The sequence below is a fragment of the Microtus pennsylvanicus genome, chromosome 6 (assembly GCF_037038515.1).
Source record: "Microtus pennsylvanicus isolate mMicPen1 chromosome 6, mMicPen1.hap1, whole genome shotgun sequence".
Taxonomy (NCBI): Eukaryota; Metazoa; Chordata; class Mammalia; order Rodentia; family Cricetidae; genus Microtus; species Microtus pennsylvanicus.
In genome coordinates this window covers 90474899-90501316 of record NC_134584.1, presented here as the reverse complement: position 1 = coordinate 90501316, position 26418 = coordinate 90474899, and the positions used below count along the sequence as shown (strand labels likewise).

At 48.9% G+C, this 26418-nt stretch overlaps 1 long non-coding RNA gene across 3 annotated transcripts in view; it reads right to left on the bottom strand.

Annotated features, from left to right (window-relative positions):
• Positions 1 to 26418, bottom strand: part of LOC142852929 (uncharacterized) — a 110740-nt gene that overhangs the window by 46995 nt on the left and 37327 nt on the right. For all 3 annotated transcript variants that reach the window (XR_012911025.1, XR_012911027.1, XR_012911026.1), the window contains exon 2: positions 11855 to 12003. This is a non-coding gene — a long non-coding RNA (uncharacterized LOC142852929). The remainder of the gene's footprint in view (positions 1 to 11854; positions 12004 to 26418) is intronic.

The following is a 26418-nucleotide window of genomic DNA, read 5'->3' as shown; positions in this document are numbered from 1 at the left end:
CGATGGGGCATTTTCTGAATGGGTCATTTGAAGTTGGAAACCTCACCCTACATCTGTAAGCCAACCAGGCTGGGCTTGAACTCACAGCGTTCTGCCTGCTTCTTCCTAAGTGTTGGGATTAAGAGTGTATGCCACCATGCCCAGCAAAGCAATGATCACAAAGAAACACGATCTGTACTTTCAAATGCCCCTTCCTGCTGGGTGTGGTGGCACATGCGTATAACATTAGCACTTGGGGCGCTAAGGCAGGAAATGCCTGAGTTATAGGACAGGGCAGCCTGGGCAAGACCCTGTCCCTACAACCAAGCAAATAAATAGCACTTTTCCCCCTGAGTCATATGGATGAGTTACCTTGACTCACATGCTTTCTGTTGTCAGCTTCTCACACTGTTCCCACCTGAGCCAGCAGCAATGACATCTGGAGTGTCTGTGTACAGTGTGCAGTGGCAGCTGTACCGTGCACACATCGCCTCCTCCTCTGATCGTTATTTCCATCCATAATGTCTAATACTGAGCACCAACTGTGTGATGTGGGATTCCCCTCTGTCTGCTGTGAATACCATTGGTTAATAAAGAAACTGTCTTAGGCCTGCAAAAGGCAGAATATAGGTAGGTGGGGGAAACTAAACTGAATGCTGGGAGAAAGAAGGCAGAGTCAGAGAGAAGCTATGTAGCCCCACCAGAGACAGATGCGGGAACTTTATCAGGTAAGCCACAGCTATGTGGCGATACACAGATTACTAGAAATGGGTGAAATTAATATGTAAGAGTTAGCTAATAAGAAGCTAGAGCGAATGGACCAAGCAGTGATTTAATTAATACAGTTTCTGTGTGGTTATTTCAGTTCTGGGTGGCCAGGATGAACAAGCAGTCTCCTACTACAACTGTGTATCTACCACCCTTCTGCTTTGTCTGAAATGACTAATTATAATTCTCATGACTTTATAGGTGCCTCCCCCCATATTACTCATAAGGGAACTGATGCACAGAAAAGTTGATAACTTGGCCCTCTCTGCAAGCTGTAGTGCCAAGCTGAGCCTGGACCCAGACCTAAGTCTGTCTGATTTCAAGCCCAGCGGTAAGGACACTGTACTGGCATTGCAGACGTCAGGACTGACTGAGTGGGGGTGTGAAGGCCTAAGCTCCATGCCAGAAAGAGAAAGGCAGCAGGTGTGGCCTCCCGTGCTGGGCTTGTCCTTGCTGGGCAACTGACACTGAGCTGGGGGTGGGGGCGTGGGAGGCTGAATATAGCTCAAGCTGTCTTAGACTTTGGTGACTTTTAGGAGGAAAAGTCACGTGACAAGTTCACTGTCCAGGAAGTGAGAAAGGCTAGGACAGATCGCTTTGATTTCTGTCTCCTACTGTCAACTTGACTAAATTGAGAGTCACCTGGGAGATTAGAGAGGCACATCTCCAGGTGTGTCTGCGAGGGCCTTCCTTGAGACAACTGGGTCATGAGGGGCTGGCCTAAAGAGCTGAATTTATGACATCTCAGCTTGTGCTATATTCAGCCCTATTTATATTTAGGGAGGCTTCAGAACATAGGAGATGGGACTTGGTTACAAGAGGTAGGTTACTGGGAGGGCAGGTTTCAGGGACATATCTGCCCTGGCTAGCCATGAGGTAACAACTCTCCTACGCCACATGTTCCTGCAGCCATGACATTTGCCCAAGCACATGGGACTAAGTGACCATGGGCTGAAATGTATGAAATTGAAATCACGTGCCCAGATAAGCAATCCCTTCCTTCTGGTGTTCTCTCAGGCATTCTGGTTATAGTGGGACAAGAGTAACCAGCTCCCCAGCCCTCCCTCACAGCAAAGCTGCTGCCTTTAAATCTGCCCACCTCTCCCGACCCTCAGGTCCCCACTACGGTAAAAACCTCCTGGGGGCTTCCTGGCTTGACTCCAGGCTCCTATGTGCTATTCTTTACCAAGTAGGCTTTACTAATATACCAATCATGGGGCCAGAGAGATGGTTCAGCAGTTTGGAGTATTTGTTACTCTAGAAAAAGACTAGGATTGGGGGTTCCCAGGACCCACATGGTGGTCCATAACTATCCATAATTCCAGTTTCCTATTCTGATATCTTCTGACCCAGGCATCCATATGGTACATATAAACACGTGCAGGCCAACATTCATACACATAAAGTAAATGAATCTGAACAATAAAGATTTTAAGCATCAATTAAGTCAGCTCTTGGCTAAAAATGTTTCTCATTTTCACTACCTTGAGTGAAAGACAAAACTCTGAACTTGTCCTAAAAAGCCCCAGAAGACTCAGCTCCAAACCAGACCTTTAGCATCGCCTCTAAGGTCTTGTCGCTCTGCATTTGGCTGCCCAACCTGTCTCAGGTCCTTGGAAGCAGGCTTCCCCCTTGCTACTGGGCCTTTGCAATGGCGTTGTCTAGGTAGCTCCTCCCTCCCTTACCTTCGTGACTTTCCCATTGTTTTCAAATGCTTAGAGAAGTTCTAGTCTCACAGCAGTATATAGAAACCACATAGATGTCCCACGTCCCCTGCCCCAAGATGCACACCCTCTTCCATTAGCAACATCTCCGGCAGAGAGGTACATCCATTACCAGCAGTGGGTCTACACCGGCACAGTGTGACCATATATCATATATGGGTGCTCCTTCTGCGTGTTATCTATCCACAGATTTGAACAAATTTATAGCATGCATTCATCAGCATAGTCCAGCGGCATTTCACTGTCCTAAAACGTCTCCGCCTCACTTAGCCATGCCTGTCTCAGTCCCTGGTAGCCACTCATCCTTTCCCTGGTCCCGCTTTTTCAGGAACCTCATTCTTGGCAGCATACCATGTGCCTTCTCTTGGTGGTGTGCATTTAAGTTTCCTCCGAGTCTTTCTGTGTTTCGGAGACTCGTGTCTTTTTTTTCTTTAACACCAAGTAACATTCCAAGCTACATTCCACCTCTCTGGAATTTATTTTCACGCCTACTGAAGGAAGGTTGCTCCTCCCATAGCACCAAGTGGGAGCAGTTATGAGTGAAACGGCTATGAGCGTCCACGTGCAGGCTTTGGTACGGACATACGTTTTCAACTACTTTGGACAAACACCAAAGAAGGCAACAGCTGGCGCGCAGGGGAGAGCAGGTGTGTTTTGTGGGATACCACCCCATGTCTTCCCGAGTGCTGTGGCTTCACCTCTCCAGCAATGCATGGTAGTCCCATGTTCCACAGCTATGCTAGCATTTGGTGGTATCATGTTTGGGGTTTAGCCATTCCCACGGGTTCACATTGGCAGCTCACGGCTATCTTGTTTACATTTCCCCAGGACACATGATGGGAGTTTCCAAGAATATCTTTTAATGAGCTCTTTCCCCATCTGAGATTTGTTTTGTTTTCCGAAACAGGATTTCTCTGTGTAACAGCCCTGCCTGTCCTGAAACTCAATTTGTAGACCAGGATGTCCCCGAACTCATAAGCTCCGACTGCCTTCACCTCCTGAGTGCTGGGGTTAAAGGTGTGCGCCACCGCCCCTGGTCATACCATCTGCCCATCTTTGATGGTGTCAATGTCTGCCCCTGTTTTCACTGGATTGCATGTTTACTTACTGTTGAGTTTCAAGAGTTCCTTGAATGTTTTGGATAACACTTAGCAGGCAAGTCTTGGGCAAATATTCCCCCTCCATCTGGGGCTCATCTTTTGGCACTGTCTTTCCCCGCTGAGGTTTCTAAATGGCATGATCTTAGCTTACCCAGTCTTTCTTTCATAGATCATCCTTTCTTTCCAAGTTGTCTGAGAAGTCAAGGCCTAACTCAGGGTCGCCTGCATGCCCTGTTGTCTTCCAGGAATGATATAATTTTGTGGTTTACACCAGATCTACAGTCCATTTTGCATTCCTGTTTGGGAAGGGCGTTTGATCTGGTCCAGGTTTGTTTTCCTGCGGGTGGATGTCCAGCTGTTCCTGCCCATTATACAGCCCTGGCTTCTGAGCTCTCCTCATGTCTCAAGTCTTGAAGCAACCTCCCCAAGAGAGTGTTTCCCTGTTTTCCCTACCCAGAGGAAGCCTCCTATGGCCTCTCAGAGCTGCCTTTGTCACTGGGACCCCGCTCAAGTGTCCATCACTCTGCTGGCCTGTAATCTCTACGGACGGAAGTCATGGGTCTCCTCTTGTCGTCTCCTGGTGACACCTAGCATATTTGCCCAGATACTGCGAGACTTTGAGCTCATGGCCAGCAGGACAGTCCAAGGGGCACTCTGATTTTTTTCTCATATAGACTTAACAGTCCTCACCAAGGCAGATATGAAGGTTACCATCCCCAGTAAGGTGAAGTCAAAGTCACCCCAAGTTCTCTATGGCTTTTTTTTTATTTTTACAGACTCTTGCTCCTTGCTATGTAGCCCAGTCCAGCCTTAAACTCATGATTGTAGCAAGCTTTTTCATCAGTCACCAGCTCACAATAATGACACAGAAACTTATTAATTATGAAAGATTGGCCTTTAGCTTAGTCTTGTCTCAACTAACTCTTATAGCTTAAATTAATCCACTTATATTAATCTACATTCTGTCACGTGGGATTACCTCTCTTCCATCTTGCACCTCCTGTTTCCTCTCTGTGTCTCACTGGTGACTGCGTCTTTCTTCCTCAGGGTTCTCTCTCTATGTGTGTCTGGAAGTCCCATCTATGCCTCCTGCCTAGCTATTGGCCATTCAGCTTTTTATTACACCAATCACAGCAATAGCTGTATTCACACAGTATGCAAATATCCCACAACGCATGAGCACCCTGCCTCAGCCTTCAAGTGATGGGACAAATGCAGGCCTATGCTACCACAACACCCCACTCTCTGTGTTAGCACACCCCACTCTCTGTGTCAGCACACCACTCTCCTCTGTGTTACCACACCCACTCTCTGTGTCAGCACACCCCACTCTCTGTGTCAGCACATCCCACTCTCTGTGTTAGCACACCCCACTCTCTGTGTTAGCACACCCCACTCTCTGTGTTAGCACACCCCACTCTCTGTGTCAGCACACCACTCTCCTCTGTGTTACCACACCCACTCTCTGTGTCAGCACACCCCACTCTCTGTGTCAGCACACCCCACTCTCTGTGTTAGCACACCCCACTCTCCTCTGTGTTAGCACACCCCACTCTCCTCTGTGTTAGCACACCCCACTCTCTGTGTTAGCACACCCCACTCTCCTCTGTGTTAGCACACCCCACTCTCTGTGTTAGCACACCCCACTCTCTGTGTTAGCACACCCCACTCTCTGTGTTAGCACACCCCACTCTCTGTGTTAGCACACCCCACTCTCTGTGTCAGCACACCCCACTCTCTGTGTTAGCACACCCCACTCTCTGTGTTAGCACACCCCACTCTCTGTGTTAGCACACCCCACTCTCTGTGTCAGCACACCCCACTCTCTGTGTTAGCACACCCCACTCTCTGTGTTAGCACACCCCACTCTCTGTGTTAGCACACCCCACTCTCTGTGTCAGCACACCCCACTCTCTGTGTTAGCACACCCCACTCTCCTCTGTGTTAGCACACCCCACTCTCTGTGTCAGCACACCCCACTCTCTGTGTTAGCACACCCCACTCTCTGTGTTAGCACACCCCACTCTCTGTGTTAGCACACCCCACTCTCTGTGTTAGCACACCCCACTCTCTGTGTCAAAACACCCCACTCTCTGTGTTAGCACACCACTCTCCTCTGTGTTACCACACCCACTCTCTGTGTCAGCACACCCCACTCTCTGTGTTAGCACACCCCACTCTCCTCTGTGTTAGCACACCCCACTCTCTGTGTTAGCACACCCCACTCTCTGTGTCAGCACACCCCACTCTCTGTGTTAGCACACCCCACTCTCTGTGTCAGCACACCCCACTCTCTGTGTTAGCACACCCCACTCTCTGTGTTAGCACACCCCACTCTCTGTGTTAGCACACCCCACTCTCTGTGTCAGCACACCCCACTCTCTGTGTTAGCACACCCCACTCTCCTCTGTGTTACCACACCCACTCTCTGTGTCAGCACACCCCACTCTCTGTGTTAGCACACCCCACTCTCCTCTGTGTTAGCACACCCCACTCTCTGTGTTAGCACACCCCACTCTCTGTGTCAGCGCACCCCACTCTCTGTGTTAGCACACCCCACTCTCTGTGTTAGCACACCCCACTCTCTGTGTTAGCACACCACTCTCCTCTGTGTCAGCACACCCCACTCTCTGTGTTAGCACACCACTCTCCTCTGTGTCAGCACACCCCACTCTCTGTGTCAGCACACCCCACTCTCTGTGTTAGCACACCCCACTCTCTGTGTTAGCACACCCCACTCTCTGTGTCAGCACACCCCACTCTCTGTGTCAGCAAACCCCACTCTCTGTGTTAGCACACCCCACTCTCTGTGTTAGCACACCCCACTCTCTGTGTTAGCACACCCCACTCTCTGTGTTAGCACACCCCACTCTCTGTGTCAGCACACCCCACTCTCTGTGTCAGCACACCACTCTCCTCTGTGTTAGCACACCCCACTCTCTGTGTCAGCACACCCCACTCTCTGTGTCAGCACACCACTCTCCTCTGTGTTAGCACACCCCACTCTCTGTGTCAGCACACCCCACTCTCTGTGTTAGCACACCCCACTCTCTGTGTTAGCACACCCCACTCTCTGTGTTAGCACACCCCACTCTCTGTGTTAGCGCACCCCACTCTCTGTGTTAGCACACCCCACTCTCTGTGTTAGCACACCCCACTCTCTGTGTTAGCGCACCCCACTCTCTGTGTCAGCACACCCCACTCTCTGTGTTAGCACACCCCACTCTCCTCTGTGTTAGCACACCCCACTCTCTGTGTTAGCACACCCCACTGTCTGTGTTAGCACACCCCACTCTCTGTGTTAGCACACCCCACTCTCTGTGTTAGCACACCCCACTCTCTGTGTTAGCACACCCCACTCTCTGTGTTAGCGCACCCCACTCTCTGTGTCAGCACACCCCACTCTCTGTGTTAGCACACCCCACTGTCTGTGTTAGCACACCCCACTCTCTGTGTTAGCACACCCCACTCTCTGTGTTAGCACACCCCACTCTCTGTGTTAGCACACCCCACTCTCTGTGTTAGCGCACCCCACTCTCTGTGTCAGCACACCCCACTCTCTGTGTTAGCACACCCCACTCTCCTCTGTGTTAGCACACCCCACTCTCTGTGTCAGCACACCCCACTCTCTGTGTCAGCACACCCCACTCTCTGTGTTAGCACACCCCACTCTCTGTGTTAGCACACCCCACTCTCCTCTGTGTTAGCACACCCCACTCTCTGTGTTAGCACACCCCACTCTCTGTGTTAGCACACCCCACTCTCTGTGTTAGCACACCCCACTCTCTGTGTTAGCACACCCCACTCTCTGTGTTAGCGCACCCCACTCTCTGTGTCAGCACACCCCACTCTCTGTGTTAGCACACCCCACTCTCCTCTGTGTCAGCACACCCCACTCTCTGTATCAGCACACCCCACTCTCTGTGTCAGCACACCCCACTCTCTGTGTCAGCACACCCCACTCTCTGTGTCAGCACACCCCACTCTCTGTGTTAGCACACCCCACTCTCTGTGTCAGCACACCCCACTCTCTGTGTCAGCACACCCCACTCTCTGTGTCAGCACACCCCACTCTCTGTGTCAGCACACCCCACTCTCTGTGTTAGCACACCCCACTCTCTGTGTCAGCACACCCCACTCTCTGTGTTAGCACACCCCACTCTCTGTGTTAGCACACCCCACTCTCTGTGTCAGCACACCCCACTCTCTGTGTCAGCACACCCCACTCTCTGTGTCAGCACACCCCACTCTCTGTGTCAGCACACCCCACTCTCTGTGTCAGCACACCCCACTCTCTGTGTTAGCACACCCCACTCTCTGTGTCAGCACACCCCACTCTCTGTGTTAGCACACCCCACTCTCTGTGTCAGCACACCCCACTCTCTGTGTTAGCACACCCCACTCTCTGTGTCAGCACACCCCACTCTCTGTGTTAGCACACCCCACTCTCTGTGTCAGCACACCCCACTCTCTGTGTTAGCACACCCCACTCTCTGTGTTAGCACACCCCACTCTCCTCTGTGTCAGCACACCCCACTCTCTGTGTCAGCACACCCCACTCTCTGTGTTAGCACACCCCACTCTCTGTGTTAGCACACCCCACTCTCTGTGTTAGCACACCCCACTCTCTGTGTCAGCACACCCCACTCTCTGTATCAGCACACCCCACTCTCTGTGTTAGCACACCCCACTCTCTGTGTCAGCGCACCCCACTCTCTGTGTTAGCACACCCCACTCTCTGTGTCAGCACACCCCACTCTCTGTGTCAGCACACCCCACTCTCTGTGTCAGCGCACCCCACTCTCTGTGTTAGCACACCCCACTCTCTGTGTTAGCAAACCCCACTCTCTGTGTTAGCAAACCCCACTCTCCTCTGTGTCAGCGCACCCCACTCTCTGTGTTAGCACACCCCACTCTCTGTGTTAGCAAACCCCACTCTCTGTGTTAGCACACCCCACTCTCTGTGTTAGCACACCCCACTCTCTGTGTTAGCACACCCCACTCTCTGTGTTAGCACACCCCACTCTCTGTGTTAGCACACCCCACTCTCTGTGTTAGCACACCCCACTCTCTGTGTTAGCACACCCCACTCTCCTCTGTGTCAGCGCACCCCACTCTCTGTGTCAGCGCACCCCACTCTCTGTGTTAGCACACCCCACTCTCCTCTGTGTTAGCACACCCCACTCTCTGTGTTAGCACACCCCACTCTCTGTGTTAGCACACCCCACTCTCTGTGTTAGCACACCCCACTCTCTGTGTTAGCAAACCCCACTCTCTGTGTTAGCACACCCCACTCTCTGTGTTAGCACACCCCACTCTCTGTGTTAGCAAACCCCACTCTCTGTGTTAGCAAACCCCACTCTCTGTGTCAGCGCACCCCACTCTCTGTGTTAGCACACCCCACTCTCTGTGTTAGCACACCCCACTCTCTGTGTTAGCACACCCCACTCTCTGTGTTAGCAAACCCCACTCTCTGTGTTAGCAAACCCCACTCTCTGTGTTAGCACACCCCACTCTCTGTGTCAGCACACCCCACTCTCTGTGTCAGCGCACCCCACTCTCTGTGTTAGCACACCCCACTCTCTGTGTCAGCACACCCCACTCTCTGTGTTAGCACACCCCACTCTCTGTGTTAGCACACCCCACTCTCTGTGTTAGCACACCCCACTCTCTGTGTTAGCACACCCCACTCTCTGTGTCAGCGCACCCCACTCTCTGTGTTAGCGCACCCCACTCTCTGTGTCAGCACACCCCACTCTCCTCTGTGTTAGCACACCCCACTCTCTGTGTTAGCAAACCCCACTCTCTGTGTCAGCGCACCCCATTCTCTGTGTCAGCGCACCCCACTCTCTGTGTTAGCACACACCACTCTCTGTGTTAGCGCACCCCACTCTCTGTGTCAGCACACCCCACTCTCCTCTGTGTTAGCACACCCCACTCTCTGTGTTAGCACACCCCACTCTTGTGTTAGCACACCCCACTCTCTGTGTTAGCACACCCCACTCTCTGTGTTAGCATCTGTTTCACAAAGCCCCTGCGCCATCCACAGAACCTACCAGCAGGCAGATCCCCGTGTTAAGTTCCAACCCAGGGCATAGAAACTCTAGAGCCGCCTCTCCAGCGGCCAGTGACCTTGGCCAGGTGACAGTCTTGACAAGGTGGCTCTGGGTTCAGGAGACCCACCCAGGCCAGAGAGTAGCCAGCTTGGTGAGGGTTCCTGCTTTGTTCTGTCTGGTTCCACTCAGCAGTGCCTGCCAGGAAAGGTGCTTTTTCTACATATGGCTAAATTCTCAGCAGTATTATTCTCTGCTTTGCTTGGCAGCCCACAGAACATACTTCAGATGTGGCAGGTAACCAGAGAGGGTCTTGGTCTCAGCAATTTGCTGAACACAGGGTTTTGTGCACGATATGCATTATGACCCTTGGGATATCCCTCAGGAACCCCACCAGGCTCCTTAGAAGTTCTGCATACCACAGAAGAGGGGAAGGGGTAGAAGGTCAAAAGAGGGGGACTTGTGTGACTGACCTAGAAGTCTCTAAATTGCTCAGCAAGGTAAGTCACGGGATTTATCCACTATCAAGGCTCAGGCACAGCCTTGCCCAGCAGGTAAGAGTACAAGCAATAATGTCTATTGGGCCGGACTTAGATTGAGTCTCATTCTTCTGGCTCTGTGACTTTGTAAAAAGGCAATCAACCTCTCTGAGCCTGCTGCAAAATGCAGCCTATGGGGGGTTGCCATTTACCTCACCACTGCCTCCCATGGCAGGGCCTGACACGTAGTGGGAACTTGCCTGTTAGTAAGTGAGGATTGCTGGAAACTGTGATCCCACCGAGTGACATGCGGAAGCTCTGAAAGTGTGGAGTGATTGCTCACAGGTGTACCAGGCCCAAGCCCAGCTGAGGCGCAGACCCCTCCAGAGGAACTTCCTGACCGAGCGAAAGTGAGCCCTGGCAGGGAGTGTGGTACCTAATTCACACTGGCCATTTTCCTTTGTTCATTCAGCAAGTACCAGTGGAGGGCCACAGCTGGTGCCACCTGACACCCATTCCACAACCCCTAGGGCCAGCCAGGTGTCCCACAAGTCATGTGATTCCAACCCGGGCTCCCAAGGTGAGCATCAGACTCCATAGGCTCAGGCCTGGGTCCTACAGACTGCTCACTTCAGCCCAGCCACACCTCTGCCAGATTCCCACAAGCCCATCCCGGGGTGTAATTCACTAGCATGACTCACAGAACCCTAGAAAGTGTACTTACAGTTGCTGGTACACTAGAAAGGACACAACTCAGGAAGAGCTAGTAGCAGGGTGTGGGGCAAGAAGGACACGCCACTCCCCACCCTCACGGGCCCCTCCAGGTCTGCACTGATGTCTCTGAGATGTCTTACCTCCAGACTTTTAATAGCTCAGTCCTCCCCTCAGCTCCAGGTGTCGGGGTGGGACTGGTAGCTCCACCCCTTTGTTGCACTGGTTTTTCACCACCCCTAGGCTGCTTGGAGCCCACCCTGAATTACCCATTCCTACCCTGGAAGAAATGCCAAGGGTTATGGGAGATGTGTGCCAGAATGGGGGTAAAGCTAAATACATTTTATCACACACCACCCATTTTCCAGGAGCTTTTTATTTCCCCAGTGGGTCAGTACACAGTCCCAGGTGAGTTCTCCAGGCTGTCTATCCTTAGCTTAGTGGGACCCAACCCCAACTTTCTTACACACCCTTGAGTCACCAGACTCTGGGAATCTCTGCATGGCTCACATTCACAGTAGACAAAATGCGTTTGTGCCCAGGGCTCTTCGTAAGGACTCCCTGCTCCTCTAATGCTCCTACATGATAGAGATGTGAGCTATTGAAGAGCAAGAGGAAACAATTCTATAAGAGAAACGTCAAGAGCCAACCTTCAGATCTTGTCTTAGTTTGGGTTTGTATTGCTGTGAAGAGACACCATGACCATGACAACTCTTATAAAGGAGAGCACTTAATTGGGGTGACTGCATTACAGTTGCAGTGGTTTGGTCCCTTATGATCGTGGCCATGCGCAGGCAGGCGTGGTGCTGGAGCTGAGAGTGCTACACCTTGCAGGCAACAGGAAGTCGACTGACTGTCACACTGAGGGAAGCTTGAGAAAAGAGACCTCAAGGTCTGCCCCCACAATGACATACTTCCTCCAACAAGGCCACACCTCCTAATAGTACCACTCCCTTTGGGGGGCCTTTTCTTTTAGATTCACCACAGATCTAAAAAGCAGAGATCAGAGATCCCAAGACCCAACACCAGAGATCACTCACCCACCCCTGTCGCCTTAGCAGACATTGCTGTTCAGGTATCAATCCCTCTTCTGAACTCAGCAGGCCATTACAATCGATCACCTGTGCGCAGCGTTTGAAACGAGACTTCTGACTTCTGCCGCGAGCTGCCTCTTTTGCAGAAAATTGATCTAAAATTCCAAATCAAAGGAAAACTGTATAAGATTAAAGATTACCCTTGGAAATCTCTAAAGTCTAGACTAAGCTGGCCCTGAACTCACAGAGAGAATGCCCCTGGTATAACCATCATTTTATTCTCACGGGATCCCATAGAAAGAACATGGCCCCCATGACAGCTGGAAGTAATTCTAGAAGACGACATCCCCTCTCTCAACAAAGTTTGTCCTCAGGGGTAGGGACATCAATTAGAGGCTGATTATAATTGGTATAGGGTTGGGGGTTAGGGTGGAAATTATGTAGGCTCAGGGATCTCTTTGAAAAAAAAAAGAAGGGAAATTGGCCGGAATAGATTAGATTAGTGTGAGCTTACTCACACTAATAATAATAGTGAGTATTAGAGTGAGCTATTATTTATAGGCAATTTACATTGGTATAGATTCTTGTAAATTGATACAAATTCAAATTACATTGAATATGCTCCTGTTTTTGTCTATAATATTATTTGTACACCAAGCAAAGCTATTTTGTCATATTGTATGCATGCATGTTTCTGCCTCTGCTTAAGACATTTTGTATAGTGATACAATTTTAGGATATATGTATTATATTGCACTGTATATTTTGACCTCTGATCAAGATACTAATACATTGTTTACATTTTGAGGTCATTGTCCTAATCTTTTACACAGTTGTTTAAAGATTGATTGATATTCTAATATGAAATCTTAGTCTTTAAGCTATATAGGTATTAAAAATTTTAGGTCAATAGTCATCCATGTTTATCACACTTACAGTTAGACTAATCAGGTTCTTTAGATACATAGAGATTGTATTCTGCATAGATCTTCAACCACTTCAAAGAGCTGCAGAATATGACATTTAAATAACTTAGGGTTCTGTTGACATGAGACACTTCTGCTCCTGGTAGCACCAATATACTTCAAGAGGATGATGGGCATCAAAGAGGCTCCTTATGGAGTTTGTTAGCCATTTTGGCAAGAAACTGCTTTTGCCTGGACTGCTTGATGTTGTGCTGTATGAACTAGACATGGAGGACACACAGAGATGACTGCTGAACTTGTTTAAAGATGAGAAAGTCCCTAGGGGTTCATGCTTAATGAAAGAGTCTACAAGACATTCTGCAGGACACAAAAGGAAGTTACTGACAAACTACCAATATAGGCAAAATTGTCTTTGAAAGTCCCTGCTTCATAGAAAAGTCTGCTGGATACTATGGACCTGTAGGCTGAAGACGGATGCTCCAATGTTACAGAAGAACTTTGAGTAACTGTCCAGGCAGCAAGATGTCTCTGTCAACTCTAGAGTATTGGAAGTTGCTTACAATGTACTTCTTGTTTATTTAGGTAATATTATATCCTTCTGGAGTCTTTGATGGAGTTGAAGAATAGATAGTTATAATTGTAGTTTTTCTTAGTTATGATAAAAGATAAAGTAAATATAAGTATTGTAACTGTAATTCTTGCTTGATACCTGTTTTGTTATATGTAATTTTAATATGCAAAAAGAAAAGGGGAAATTGTGTAATAAGTACTTCTGTATATGTGTTGCTTTTATTGGTAAATCAATAAAGAAGCTGGCTTGGCCTGTGATAGGGTAGAATAGAGCTAGGTGGGATAAACTAAACTGAATGCTGGGAGAAAGAAGGCAAAGTCAGGAGACGCCATGGAGCCACCAAAGGGGAAAGACACAAGCTGTCAACTGGAACTTTGCTGGTAGGCCACAAACCTCGTGGTAAAATATAAATTAATGGAAATGGGTTAATTCTAAATGTAAGGGCTAGCTAGCAATACACTCAAGCTATTGGCCAAACAATATTGCAAATAATATAGTTTCTGAGTGATTATTTCAGGTTCTGGGCAGTCAAGAAATGAACAAGCCGCCTCTACCAACATGCCCCTGCCTCATGAGTTCTGGGATTAAAGGTATACTCTGCCATGGCTGGTTGAAGCCTGGACTCCTAAGGCATAAGGTCTTCCAGCTTGGCAGTGTTCCTCCAGCCTTGCTGTAGGTTGCTGTGTTGGTTGAGCACTGAGCAATGGGCTGCCAAGAGGCTGAGGGGTGTGGTGTTGCCTTACTTCAAAAGGGAGTCACAGAGTGGAAATCAGGCCTCTTTTCCCTATCTGTCTCCCAGCCACTGGTGGTCAGAAACTTACTGAAATAGACAATGAATGCAAACTGTGGAATATTCCTTTACATTGTTTGAGTATATGTCACATGTCACTGTGATTGGTTTAATAAAGTTGACTGGCCAATAGTTGGACAGGTAGAGGTTAGGCAGGACTGGCAGACAAAAAGTGAGCGTGAAAAAGAAGAGGAGGAGTCCGGGGAGTCACAAGGAGATGCAGACGAAGCAGGAGATAAACTTGCCGCACTGAGCAAAGGTCCTGAACCACATAGCAGAGTATAGATAAGAAATACGAGTTGATTTAAAATGTAATCGTTAACTAGTAATAAGCCTGAGCTATTTGCTGAGCATTTAAAATTGATAAGTCTCTGCGTGGTTATTTGGGAACAGGCTGACAGGACAGAAAAGTCTGCCTACAGCAAACTTTATTTTTGATAGAAATGCTTTCTATGAGAAGCAAATGGCCACAGATATTGCTGCTGATTTCCTGGGTGACAATCTCAAAGGTTATATATTCCAGATCAGTGATGGGAACAACAAATACATTTTTTTCATGAAGCAAAGCATCTTGACTCAAAGCAGAACACGTGATTGACTAAGAGATATTCTTGGTAGAAACCAAGGAGACTCTGAGAGAGGAAGCACAGGTCTGTTCAATATACACTGTGGACATAAAGCTGTCTGTTCTCAACATGGTTACTTTTTTAAAAAAAGAAGAAAAAAAGGATATTCCTGGACTGACAAACACTATTGTGCATTGGTCACTGGGTCTCAAAAGAGCTAGCAGAATTCCCAAACTTTTCAGTGTTTATAGAAAATTATATGCAATATGTTGTTAGAAAGCGCTTTGATGAGCTAGAGAGATGACTCAGCAGTTAAGGGCACTAGCTGCTCTTCCAGAGGTCCTGAGTTCAATTCCCAGCAACCACATGGCTGCTCACAACCATCTATAACTGTGGTCACCTGGGATCTGATACTCCCTTCTGAGATGCAGATGTACATGCAGACAAAACACCCACATACAACAAATACATAAATAAACAAATCTTTAAAAGAGAAAGGAAGAAAGAAATAAAGCCCTTAAAAAAAAAAAAGGAAGGGCAGCAGCCCAGTGCCAAAGCAGCCAACACTGAGCATCTGGTTGCTCCCCATGTCCTGCAACACAAAAGCTGGCACACGGCTCTGAAAATAACACACCAAGGAAAGTAAGGAGGAAGCTGCGGAACATGATCATCAACTTTTGGAAAATGCCAGGAACAGATTGCCAAGAGATGTAGACTGCTTTCACCAAGAGCTTCCACTTCGGAGCCCAGTAAAAAAAAAAAAAATCTTACGGATGGTGGTAGCGCACACCTTTAATCCCAGAACTCTGGAGGCAGAGGCAGGCGGATCTCTGAGAGTCTGAGGCCAACCTGGTCTACAACGCGAGTCCCAGAACATCCAGGGCTGTTACACAGAGACACCCTGTCTCAAAAAACAAACATAAATAGTAAGAATCTGTAAGAGTAAGAAATAAACGGTCAGATTTTGAATCTCAAGAAAAAAAAAGAAAAGGAAAACCATGAGAGTCACTCAGAGGCAGGGGAGAGAGGGAAAGGCAGCCTGCTTTCTCCTTGAGGCTCTCAGGTCAAATCAATCATTGACATTCAGTGCCATCAAATCAGCCGTAAGAGCCCCTCAGCCTTAACACCCTGTCCAGAGTGCCCAATGTGCCTGATTTCAAGAGCCATGGAGCAAACACACTGAATTTGCTATCCATACCCTGGACATCTGACCCAGGAAAGCCTAGAAAGCGGGTGTGACTAATCTTCCTGAGCACCTGCCAGTGTCATTGTGCATTCTGTGGCTTTACAACCCTCCACAACTATGTACAGTGAAGTGCATCAGCACCAAGATAGATACTGTTGCTGTTTGGACTAGAGAGCCCCAAATCTGGCACCTTTTCTTTTTTAAAATTTATTTATTTATTAAGGATTTCTGCCTCCTCCCCACCACCGCCTCCCCTTTCCCTCCCCCTCCCCCGATCAAGTCCCCCTCCCTCATCAGCTCGAAGAGCAATCAGGGTTCCCTGACCTGTGGGATGCCCAAGGACCGCCCACCTCTACATCCAAACTGCCTAGGCTCCCCCAAAGCCAGTACGTGCAGTAGGATCAAAAACCCACTGCCATTGTTCTTGAGTCACACCGCTTAGGGAGAAGTTAATTTATCTCCCACTGCAGATGCTAAAAGGACTGGAAACTCATCGTGGACTCCCTTACAGCTAGGTGCCAGCATATGACTTGAATGCTGACACTCAAATGCACCTATCTAGATTAAACATGAAAAGAGTTAAAAGCTCCACTTGGTATGTAGGCAGGGGAGAGCCATAACGAGAGAAACAGGCACAGTCCAGGGAGCAAAGCAATGAGTCCCACAGGTCAAGGACAAACAACTTTACAGAGTACAATGAAGTGGTCAGAAAGCCATAGAGGGAGGAAACAAAGGACCAGGGAGGTTGAGAAAAGATGCCCAGCTGCTGGCAAACAGGAAGCGGTGAGATGGGATGGGACGAGACAGGATGGGATGGGCGGGATGTGATACGATGCTTCCTCACATATGTCTGACCACAGTGTGACAGTCTGACAGGTATGAGCAGCCTCTCCTTCTGGTTTTATAGAACAAAGATGGCAAGGCATGCGCCCTACCTGCAACACTTCGAGTGCACAGAAACTCTCTCAGGTTGGAGGAAGTGATTGATCCTCCAGCGCTCAGGAACAGTGGGAAGGGGCAAAGTCCATGGAGTAGCTTAGCCCCCAGTAGCTGCAGCACAAGTGGCCTACTCTGGGCTCTAAGCTCTTCCCTGCACACCCCAACCTTCTGCGCACACACTGCTGTGCTCTACATACACTGCATAGCAGGCAGAGTGGGGGCACTGTGCACAGGCACTAAGGTATTCTCTGTTAGAGGAAGGGAATGGGAAACAGACCCTCTACAGTGGAGATCGTTATGTGCGGCCAGATTTCTCCTCAGGACAGGGATACTAGCTCTTTCCTCCATCTCCCAGAAGGGCTGTTGGATGGCTCATAGCTGATTTCCTCTACTGACGGTCTTTACTGGACACAGCAGCCCTGCCTATGGTGGCACATTCTCACAGGGGAGCCCACGGTAAAGGACAGGTCAGGGCAGAGGTGAGAAGGCCCTTAGTCTCTTCCTTGAGTCAAACAGTTCAGAAGGGCTGCTCCTCCTCCAGGGGGCCCCACAGGATCATCCGAGGTCCCGGACAAGACTCTGCTAAGCAGTTAGCATTCAGGACTTAGTCTCTGGTTGTTGGTAGAATATAGAAAGCACCTGCCAGGCAGAAGTGATGCAATTAGTAAGGTCTCACTGAGGCAAGGGGCAGGAGAAGAAAGCACTGAGTGGCAGGATGACCCAACATTCTGGGGGTGTTGCTGACTGTCGCACTGTCCCTGCACTGAGACAGACAATGGAAGGCTGACAGAGGTTGATTACCAAGTCAGGGAGAATGGAGGACTCAAAAGCGGTGCAAAGGCTTTTGTCTTACGTGCTTGTCAAGATGTAGCCAGTTCTGCTTCCTCTAGCATCAGCCAGTAACTAACATCAACGCACAGGATGACCAGCGTGCTGGGCTTGCTTAAGGAAAGGAAAGACTTGTGATGATGAGCAAAATGACCCCTATAGGCTCGTATGTTTAAGTTCTTGGTCCCCATAGGTAGAAGAGTTTGGGAAAAATTAGGAGGTGTGGCTTTGGAGGAAGTTCACAGTCGGTGGGTGGGATGTCAAAAGCCTCATGCCATTCCCAGTATCTCCCAGCCTCTGCCTCTAACCTGCAGAGCAAGGTGTAGGCTCTCATGCCCAACTGGTGGTACATGCCTTTAGACCCAGCACTCAGCAGCCAGAGGCAGGTGGATCTCTGAGGTCAAGGCCAGCCTGGTCTACAGAATGAGTTCCAGGATAAGACAGCGAGAGCTACACAAAGACACCCTGTCTCAATGAGCAAACGAAGATGAAGTTCTTAGAAACTGTAGGCTGAAATCCAACACTTTTTTTTTTGTAAGTTGCCTTGGTCATGGTGTTTTATCGCAGCAATGGAGAAGTAACTCAGACAGACTGATGGGGACTTGGGTAGACTTTATGGTGGGGGCTGCCAGGATGCCCTCAGAATTCAAACCTGAAGCTTCGGAATGGAGGGAGTTATAGGGAAACAGGTGATAAAGTCAGCAAAGAACACAGTGGAAGACATTCCCCACAATCAAGTTTAACACCGTGGGAATTGTGTGATGTCCCTAACATGTGACTAGGATGGTCCCATCAAGATGCCCCGAGGTCACCCGTGAGCATACTGGGCACCACGCCTGACTCATCTCTGGCCCTCCACTAATATCAACCTCAGAGTCCCCAGGAGGACTCTCCAGAGCCTCCTGCCATGTACCCTTTCCAAGAGGGAGCTGCTCTCTCTGTCTTGGGAATGAACCAGGAAAGAGGCGCTTCGCAGGCAGTCCTCAAATTCCTCAAACGGGAGGGGATAAAAGAGTCCTTTAATTGGTACCACAAAGACTTTTCCAGAGAGAAAGAAATAGAACTGCTAAATGAAAGGCAGATTCCTCTGCAGGGGTGGAGGGGGCAGCTGGCTTGGAGTCAGAGCCCAGCCATTTTCCGAGAGGGAGCCAGGACAGAGGGAGTGTCGCACCCCACTCACACTCCCTGAGTGTCTTGCCTCTGGCCGGCTGAGGCGAGGCGCGCTGCATGAATGAATGGGAGGAGGTGCCAGCATTGCATGACCGCCTTTCAAAATGCAGTTTGGCGGGGCCCACTAGCAGGCAGACAGAGCTGTCCTAACTCACCGCTGACTTAAAGATACAGTTGCAGACCATATATGCCCCAGGGCCCTGGCTGGATTCAAGGCCTTCAGTGCATCGTGGCCAACTACTCCAAGGGAGCAAGTTCCCATTAAAAACAAACAAACAAACAAAACCACTGAGAGGTCTCACAGCACACAGTAAGACCTCAGCTACACCACTGGCCTGAAGGAGAAATGGTGTAGCCGAAGCCCACATGTGGGTCTTAGGAAACCAAGAGCTAAGGTCAGGGGGAGGTAAGCATTTCCTCATTCACTATCTGTGTATACGTACATACATGTGTGAATCTTGTTTAATCACTAGCAAAATGCCGATGACTGGTTAATTTGTTAGAGAGAGAGAGAGAGAGAGAGAGAGAGAGAGAGAGAGAGAGAAGAAGGAAGAAGAAGAAGAAGAAGAAGAAGAAGAAGAAGAAGAAGAAGAAGAAGAAGAAGAAGAAGAAGAAGAAGAAGAAGAAGAAGAAGAAGAAGAAAAGGAGTGTGATGTCAGTTTCTGTTTGGCTCCACTGAAGGCAGATGCCATCACAATGCCAAGACAAGAAACATGGCCTGTCAGAGACCAAGTGTCAATTATGCACATCCTTGCGGACAAACCACATCTAAACTATTTTGGAGACGTTAGTGAGGGTCATCACATGACTCATCAGAAACATCGCCTGGCCCCTGCAGGTTTCAATCAAGCAATCAACGAAGCTCGTCTTGCACATGAAACAAGGTGTCCCAACCCCTTCCGAACTCAGATCACCCCTGCCTGGTGAAGAGAGCCCGAAATCAGATGGGTCTGACCTCAGAGGAAGTCAGGCCCCAAACACCAAACCCAGGAAGATTTCAGACGATGCCCTAGCTTTGCAGAGTGGAGGAGGTGCTGGATCAAAACTCCACCAGGGAGGCTGGAGAGACAGCCCAGCAGTTAAGTGCATATACTGGTCTTGCCAGGGACCTGATCAGTATCCAAATCATTCAGATCCCAGCGGCCATATCAGGTGGCTTACAGTCACCTACAACATCAGCACCAGGGGCTCTGACACCCTCTTCTGGCCTCTACAGGTTCCTGCACTCATATGCACATACTCCACCCCTACTACACACACACTGACACACACACATGCACATACACACACACATATGCACACATGCACACACACATACACATACTTACACATGCACACACACGTATACACATACATATGCACACATATACACACATGTGCACACACGCACATACACACATACATATACACACACTACTCACGCACACATACATACACACGCACACACACACACACAATGAAAAAATAAAATAAATCTTTTTTAAAATCCTGCTTTGGACCTGATTTTTAAAAACTGGCTCAAGCAAGAGTTATCAATTAATGTGTTGAACCACACCTGGGCCATCCCAGCTGCTATAGCCAAACTCCTTATGCCAGGTTATTTGTGAACAAAATGTATTCCTACTGCTCTGGAGGCCCGCCAGGAAACAAGGCGTCTGTTGTCCCTTCAGCTGCTTCAAATAGTGGAAAGGCCAGAAGAGGTTAAGACACTCCTGCCAGCCTCATTTAAACAAGCTCTAGTTACACCACTAAGAGCAGAATCCCAAAGTCCCCGCCTTTTTTGTTGGGGGGGTGGGGAGGTTCAAGACAGGATTTCTCTATGTAGCTCTAGCTGTCCTGGAACTCGCTCTGTAGACCAGGCTGGCATTGAACTTATACAGAGATCTATCTGACTCTGCCTCCCAAGTGCTGGGATTAAAGGCATGGGCCACCACTGCCCAGCAAGGCCTCCGTCTTAATACGGCTGTACGGGAGATTTGATGCCGGCACATGGATCAGGGAAGGACACAAATATTCAGACCATAGCAAACCATTCCTTAGGTAAACATTCACTGCGAAACTGGACATTTGAGGAGAGATGGCCCAGAGGTTAAGAGCACTGGCTGCTCTTCCAGAGAGCCTAAGTTTAATTCCCAGCACTCACATGGTGGCTCACAACCATCTATAATGAGAGGGGGTGCCCTCTTCTGGTGTGTAGGTGTACTTTCAGACAAACCAAAATCAAAGCAAACAACAAAACAACAACAACAAAAACAAAATAAAACCAAAGCTGAACATTTGAAGGGACAAAGTAGAGTCACAGACTTCCTTCTGGTCCAATAGAAACAGAATTGAGAGGATCAGCCTGTCACTACCCTGATTGTGCAAACTTCAGTGGGCCAACCAGACGCTCTGCGTCTCCCAAAGTGATGTAGTTTGACACTCTCGGAGTTACCTGTGGTTGTTCTGGAATCTGCCAAACTTCTGTTTGACTCACAGCTCACAAGACACAAAGGGAACCCAGAAGCAAGCTAAACAGGCACAAAAGCCAGTGTCCCATTAATTCATACTGTGGAATTTTCAGCAGGAAGACAGATCTCCCCTTTTCTACCAACCACAGCAAAAGACAGAACACTAGGCAGAATGTCTTGAAGGGACACAGTACCCAGAAGCCCTGGCCGTGGCCTGCTGTTGATGAGCCGGCTGAAGTCCACTGTTGAGACAAGAGAAAATTAAAATATGGATTAGGTATAAAAGGTCATCAGAGGTCATTGCTTTTTCAAGTAGCTAATGCTATTTGGGTTCACATACTTAAATGACAAAATAGCTCCAGAATGTTCACAGCTGCCTATGAAGGAATTCCAAGATGACCCCAAGACCCCAATGGACCCTATGGTGTACTGTTTGGATCTATACTGCCTGCCCCCACCAAGAGCGCGGTCTGGAGGCGTGTGAACCTTGAAGAGAATGGTCCATTGGAAACTTTCAAATGATTTTAGATTCCCACCCCCTTCCTTCTCTCTTCCCTTCCCAGTTACAAAGCAAGTGGTTTTGCTCTGTTCTTGCTCACTGCCGAAATGTTCCACCTCACCACAGGCCCAAAAATGCAAAGTCAAGACCGGAGCCTTCAAAACCATAAGCCAAAATAAACCTTTTTTTCTTTATAAGCTAATTGCACCTGGTTCTTGTTGACAGCGATACAAAGTCGCACGTGGAGTGTTACTGTGATGCTGTGACCCCCTGCAACAAGGTCACTTCATATGCAATGGTGCAAGAAGTGTGAAGGTGTCCCTTGGACCCGATCAGTGGACATAGATTATTCTGGGTGGGCCTGGCCTAATCTGACCAGCACCTTAGGAGAGAGTTCAGAGATTAGTGGCGGAAGATGCGGAACTGGGAAGCAGTACCCACAGCCTCTGTCATCGGGCAGACAGCAGAGGGAGTGGCAGGTGACCTGCAGAAGCTGAAGGCCTCAGCCTTTGCTTGCTACAAACTGAATGCCGCTAACAACTTTGTTAATTTAGCAGAAGAACACCCCCTCGGCCTCTGGTGAGATCATAGCAAAGATGACACCTTTATTTAAGTCTAGCGATATACCCAGACCCCAGAAACAGTGAGATTACAGAAGTGGGTGTGGTTTTAAGCCACTACCTTTATGGTAATTTCTAATACATTTAGAAAACTCAGGTCCTGCTTTATTGGTAACATCCAAAATGTCAATCGACTCAAGAGGAGCTAGAGACAGTCTGCAATGTCCCCATACCGTGGTCTACAATTCAACAATACAGAGCCCTTAGGGGACACTTCCTAGTCAAACCACAGCACCCACCAATATATGGAATAATCCAGATGAGTATTTAAAACATTGAACAGAAGAAGCCAGACCCAAGAAGCTTGGAAGTCTGTGGTTATAATTCTGTGTGTGGGTGTGTGCGCATGTGTGCACAGGCAAACAACATATCTATACATGTGTATGGACATGGATGCCAGAGAGCCACCCCGGATGACTTCCCCAGCCACTGATTACTGGACAATTTTTAGACAAGCTCGCTCACTGAACCTAGAACTTGATATTTTCGTGAGGCTGCTTGGCCAGCAAGCTCCATCAATCCTCCCGCCTCCACCTCCCCTCAGCAATAGGGTTACAGACATATACCACCATACTAAATGTTTACATCCATATTGGGGATCTGAACTCAGGTTCTCAGGCTTAAACAGCAAGCCCATCTGTCCCGTCCATGTAGTCTATGGTTCAATTTACATAATTTTTTAAGAACACGCAAAACTGTGGCAACAGGCATAGGAAGTAAGTTGCTTAAACTGGGGAGTGGACAGGATTGACTAGACAGGACCATGGAGACAAAAATGTCTTCTGAGAGATGTGGCTATGCAAATTTTACCCATTTATGAAGACTCAAGCTAAAGATATTTCGTCGCCTATTAGCTGCTGCTCAATTTAAAAATAAAACTAGCTCACCCTCTACAGATGTAAAAGTCACAGGCAGTTCTGAGTATGGGACAAAAAGAGCCATGGCTTCAGGGCATAATCTTCAATGCACATGCATTCACATGTATGTGTATATGCACACATATATCACACACACGCTCATGCACACACAGATGCACGCATACATACACATGCATATCACGCACACATGCATGCACACACACATACATATCACACACACATGCATGCACACACACATACATATCACACACACACATGCATGCACACACACATACATATCACACACATATGCATGCACACACACACACGCAGACCATGCCATTCCAGGCGGAGCACATTCCCCCCTTTGGCCTCTGCCTCATTTATGTGGAGAAGGCAGCTGCCTCCCAGCTCCCAGGTCACTGCTCTGTGTGTCTGCCTGTCAGGATAAGAAGGCGAGGGCAGATGCAGCCAATTAGCTGGCCTTTCAAGTGGTCCCATGGACTCACATCTGGCTCCATCACCCACACCCAGCTTGAGCCAATAAAAGCCATGTAAAATCACAAAGGGCTAATTTGGTGGTCAGTGCTATGACGACCTGAACGTGAAGAGGTGTGGGAGCGGGACGGGGACATGGGTGGAGGCTCGGACACAAGGGAGTACTTTCGGACCGCCTGACTCCATGTCAGCAGGGCAAGAAGACCAAGAAGCCAGCCCTTTATGGTAGATCCCTCCTGCTCTGGTGGATGCTAGATTGAGCCCCAGACAGCTTGGATGCGCCCGCTGAATGCTGAGGGAGGTCCCGACAGCCCTGCCAGCCAGCACCAAACGCATGCACTTCATGGTAGACCCACCGTCTGGGAATTCCAAATCCCTGCAACCAATGAAGCCCCAGCAAGCTATAGGAGAGCAGAACCCATCCGAGATATCGTGGAATGGGAAGAGACCTGGCCGTGGTGCTTGGCAAGGGAGGGACTTGTAGAAAGCCCCAGGTGCTTTCACTTGGTCTGAAACCGCACCATCAAAGCAGCCATTTCTTTGAGTTAAGAGGGTTTGAAGGTCTCAAACCTCATGCGAGTCCCAAGAGATGCCTTGCCTGTGTCTTGTCTTAGGGGCTGACATTTTCAAGACTTAGGGGGAGAAAGTATAGGTGGAAGATTCAGGTCATGGAGCTCTCTGGGTGGAGGCCCTCAGTTTTGCCCTCTGTGAAAGGTTATTGGGCTGGATGGCCATGAAGATTGAGGACAGGGAGGGTGAACCTGCCCTCCTCTCCTTATCTCTGCTCCTTGAGCTGAAGTTGCAAACTGGCGGCCCTGAGCTGGATTCAGCCTTCAGAAATGTTTGGTTTGGCCCACAAGTGTGTTTTCAGGGAATTAGGGCCAACATTTAAAAATGGAGAGATTTCACATCTAAAAATGCCAAATGCTTTGCTCCTTTTGGAAAATGGGAAGCTCTGGTGGCGTGGAGCCCACATTCCCACTCGGTGACAATTATCAGGCACTGAGACCAGCTGCCTGGTTTCAACATGGCTGGCAGACTCCAGTCTGCCTCAGTCTCCACACTCCTTGATATCCCTAGCCAGCCCACTTGGCTCATTCCTTTTATTTGCCTGATCTTTGAGGCATCTGAGTTGACAGCCTTCATTCTGGCCATCCTTGACTCCCATCCTGGCCAGGCCTGCCTGGTTGTGGTCTTCCCTGCACGGCGAATGGGCGACCAGTCACACACTGCACACCAGGTCTCGGGCATGATGAGGCTCTCTCTTTGGGAAGCCAGAGTACAGTTGGGGCAAGCATGATGCTGAGAGCCCTTTCAACGTGATGCCGTGAGATTATTTTTGCTAAACGTAAAAAACCCAAAGACAGAAGAGACACTGATGTGTTTTTGCAAATCCCAGCAAATTAAAAAAATGTGTGTGCAGAATTCATCCGGGGGCCTGAGGCTAGCTTTCATGAGAGAATGAGCTGTCAGATGGATGGAGCAGCAGATTAACTTTTATGGGCAACGTTTTGCCCTGGGATGTTGCTCCCAGGAGCTGGCTCCGTGCGTCTGTGACAAGACGCGCCACTCTGGCCCTTATCTGCAGCCAGATGCGCCGCCTCGCCAGCAGTGGGCCAGGAATCGGGCTTTAAATGGCTCTGCAGCAAATGTCAAAACTGTTTGATCTGCTTTTAGAAAAGCACCTTTCAAGGCATTGGGAGATACTTGACACTTTGCAAAGAGATTAGAAAGTTTTCAGCTGAGTTGGAAAAAGGGGCCGGGGCAGCTTTGGCTCCAAAGAAGCAAGACGGTGACTTCAGAAGATTCAGGACCAGTGTGTCAGAAGCCAGTGGCTTCACTTTTAAGGTGACGAGCCAATGGTAGGCATGGCTTCAGCCACTAGCCCCTGCCTGTGGCATTTGGAAAGGTCCCAGAACATTTTTCCTTTCTGTGTCACTTGGAAGAGATGGCCATGCTCAAGACTGCAATGGAAAGAGCGAGCTGAGAAGGTGTGGCCATTAGCTCCTCCCAGCCAGCAGCTAATCACATGCCTGGACAGCCCAACACACTTAGCCCACCAGCGGGTCCAGATGCCCAGGAGGATACACAGAACTCAGGGCAGAGTCTGGGCCCGTCACTGCAGAAGGACGAGATTCGGACACTGGACCCATGGTGACTGTGATGTGCTGGGATGGGAATCATGACCACCAGTCAGCTCTGTCCTTCTCCCTCAGCCTCTGCGCTCATGTCTTCGAGACCTGCAGCCATGCCCACTTCTTGAAGAACTGCTTTTCACTTATCTCCTAACCTTTTTGCTATCCACCGTCTACGGCACTCCAGTGTCTCAACTGAAAATCTTCTTCTGTGCCTAAGCCTTGCCATCACCTACAAGATCCCACAGTCAGATAGCCAATGTTCCCCTGGTGCTAGTGGCTTTTATTTCTGCTGAGCAGTTTTATATGTCTTTCCCAACTCACTACAGCCACTTATCAAGACAGGGTCTCACACGCTGTAGCCCTGGCCAGCCTTAAACTCAGAGATCTGTCTGCCTCTGCCTTCCAGGCACTGGGATTAAAAGCATGCAACGCCATATCCAAGCTTAATATGGCCTCTTCCTTGCCTGCCTCATTTTATAGCTAAGAAAACTGAGGCTTAACAAAGTTAACAGAACTAATGTTACAAAGCTCA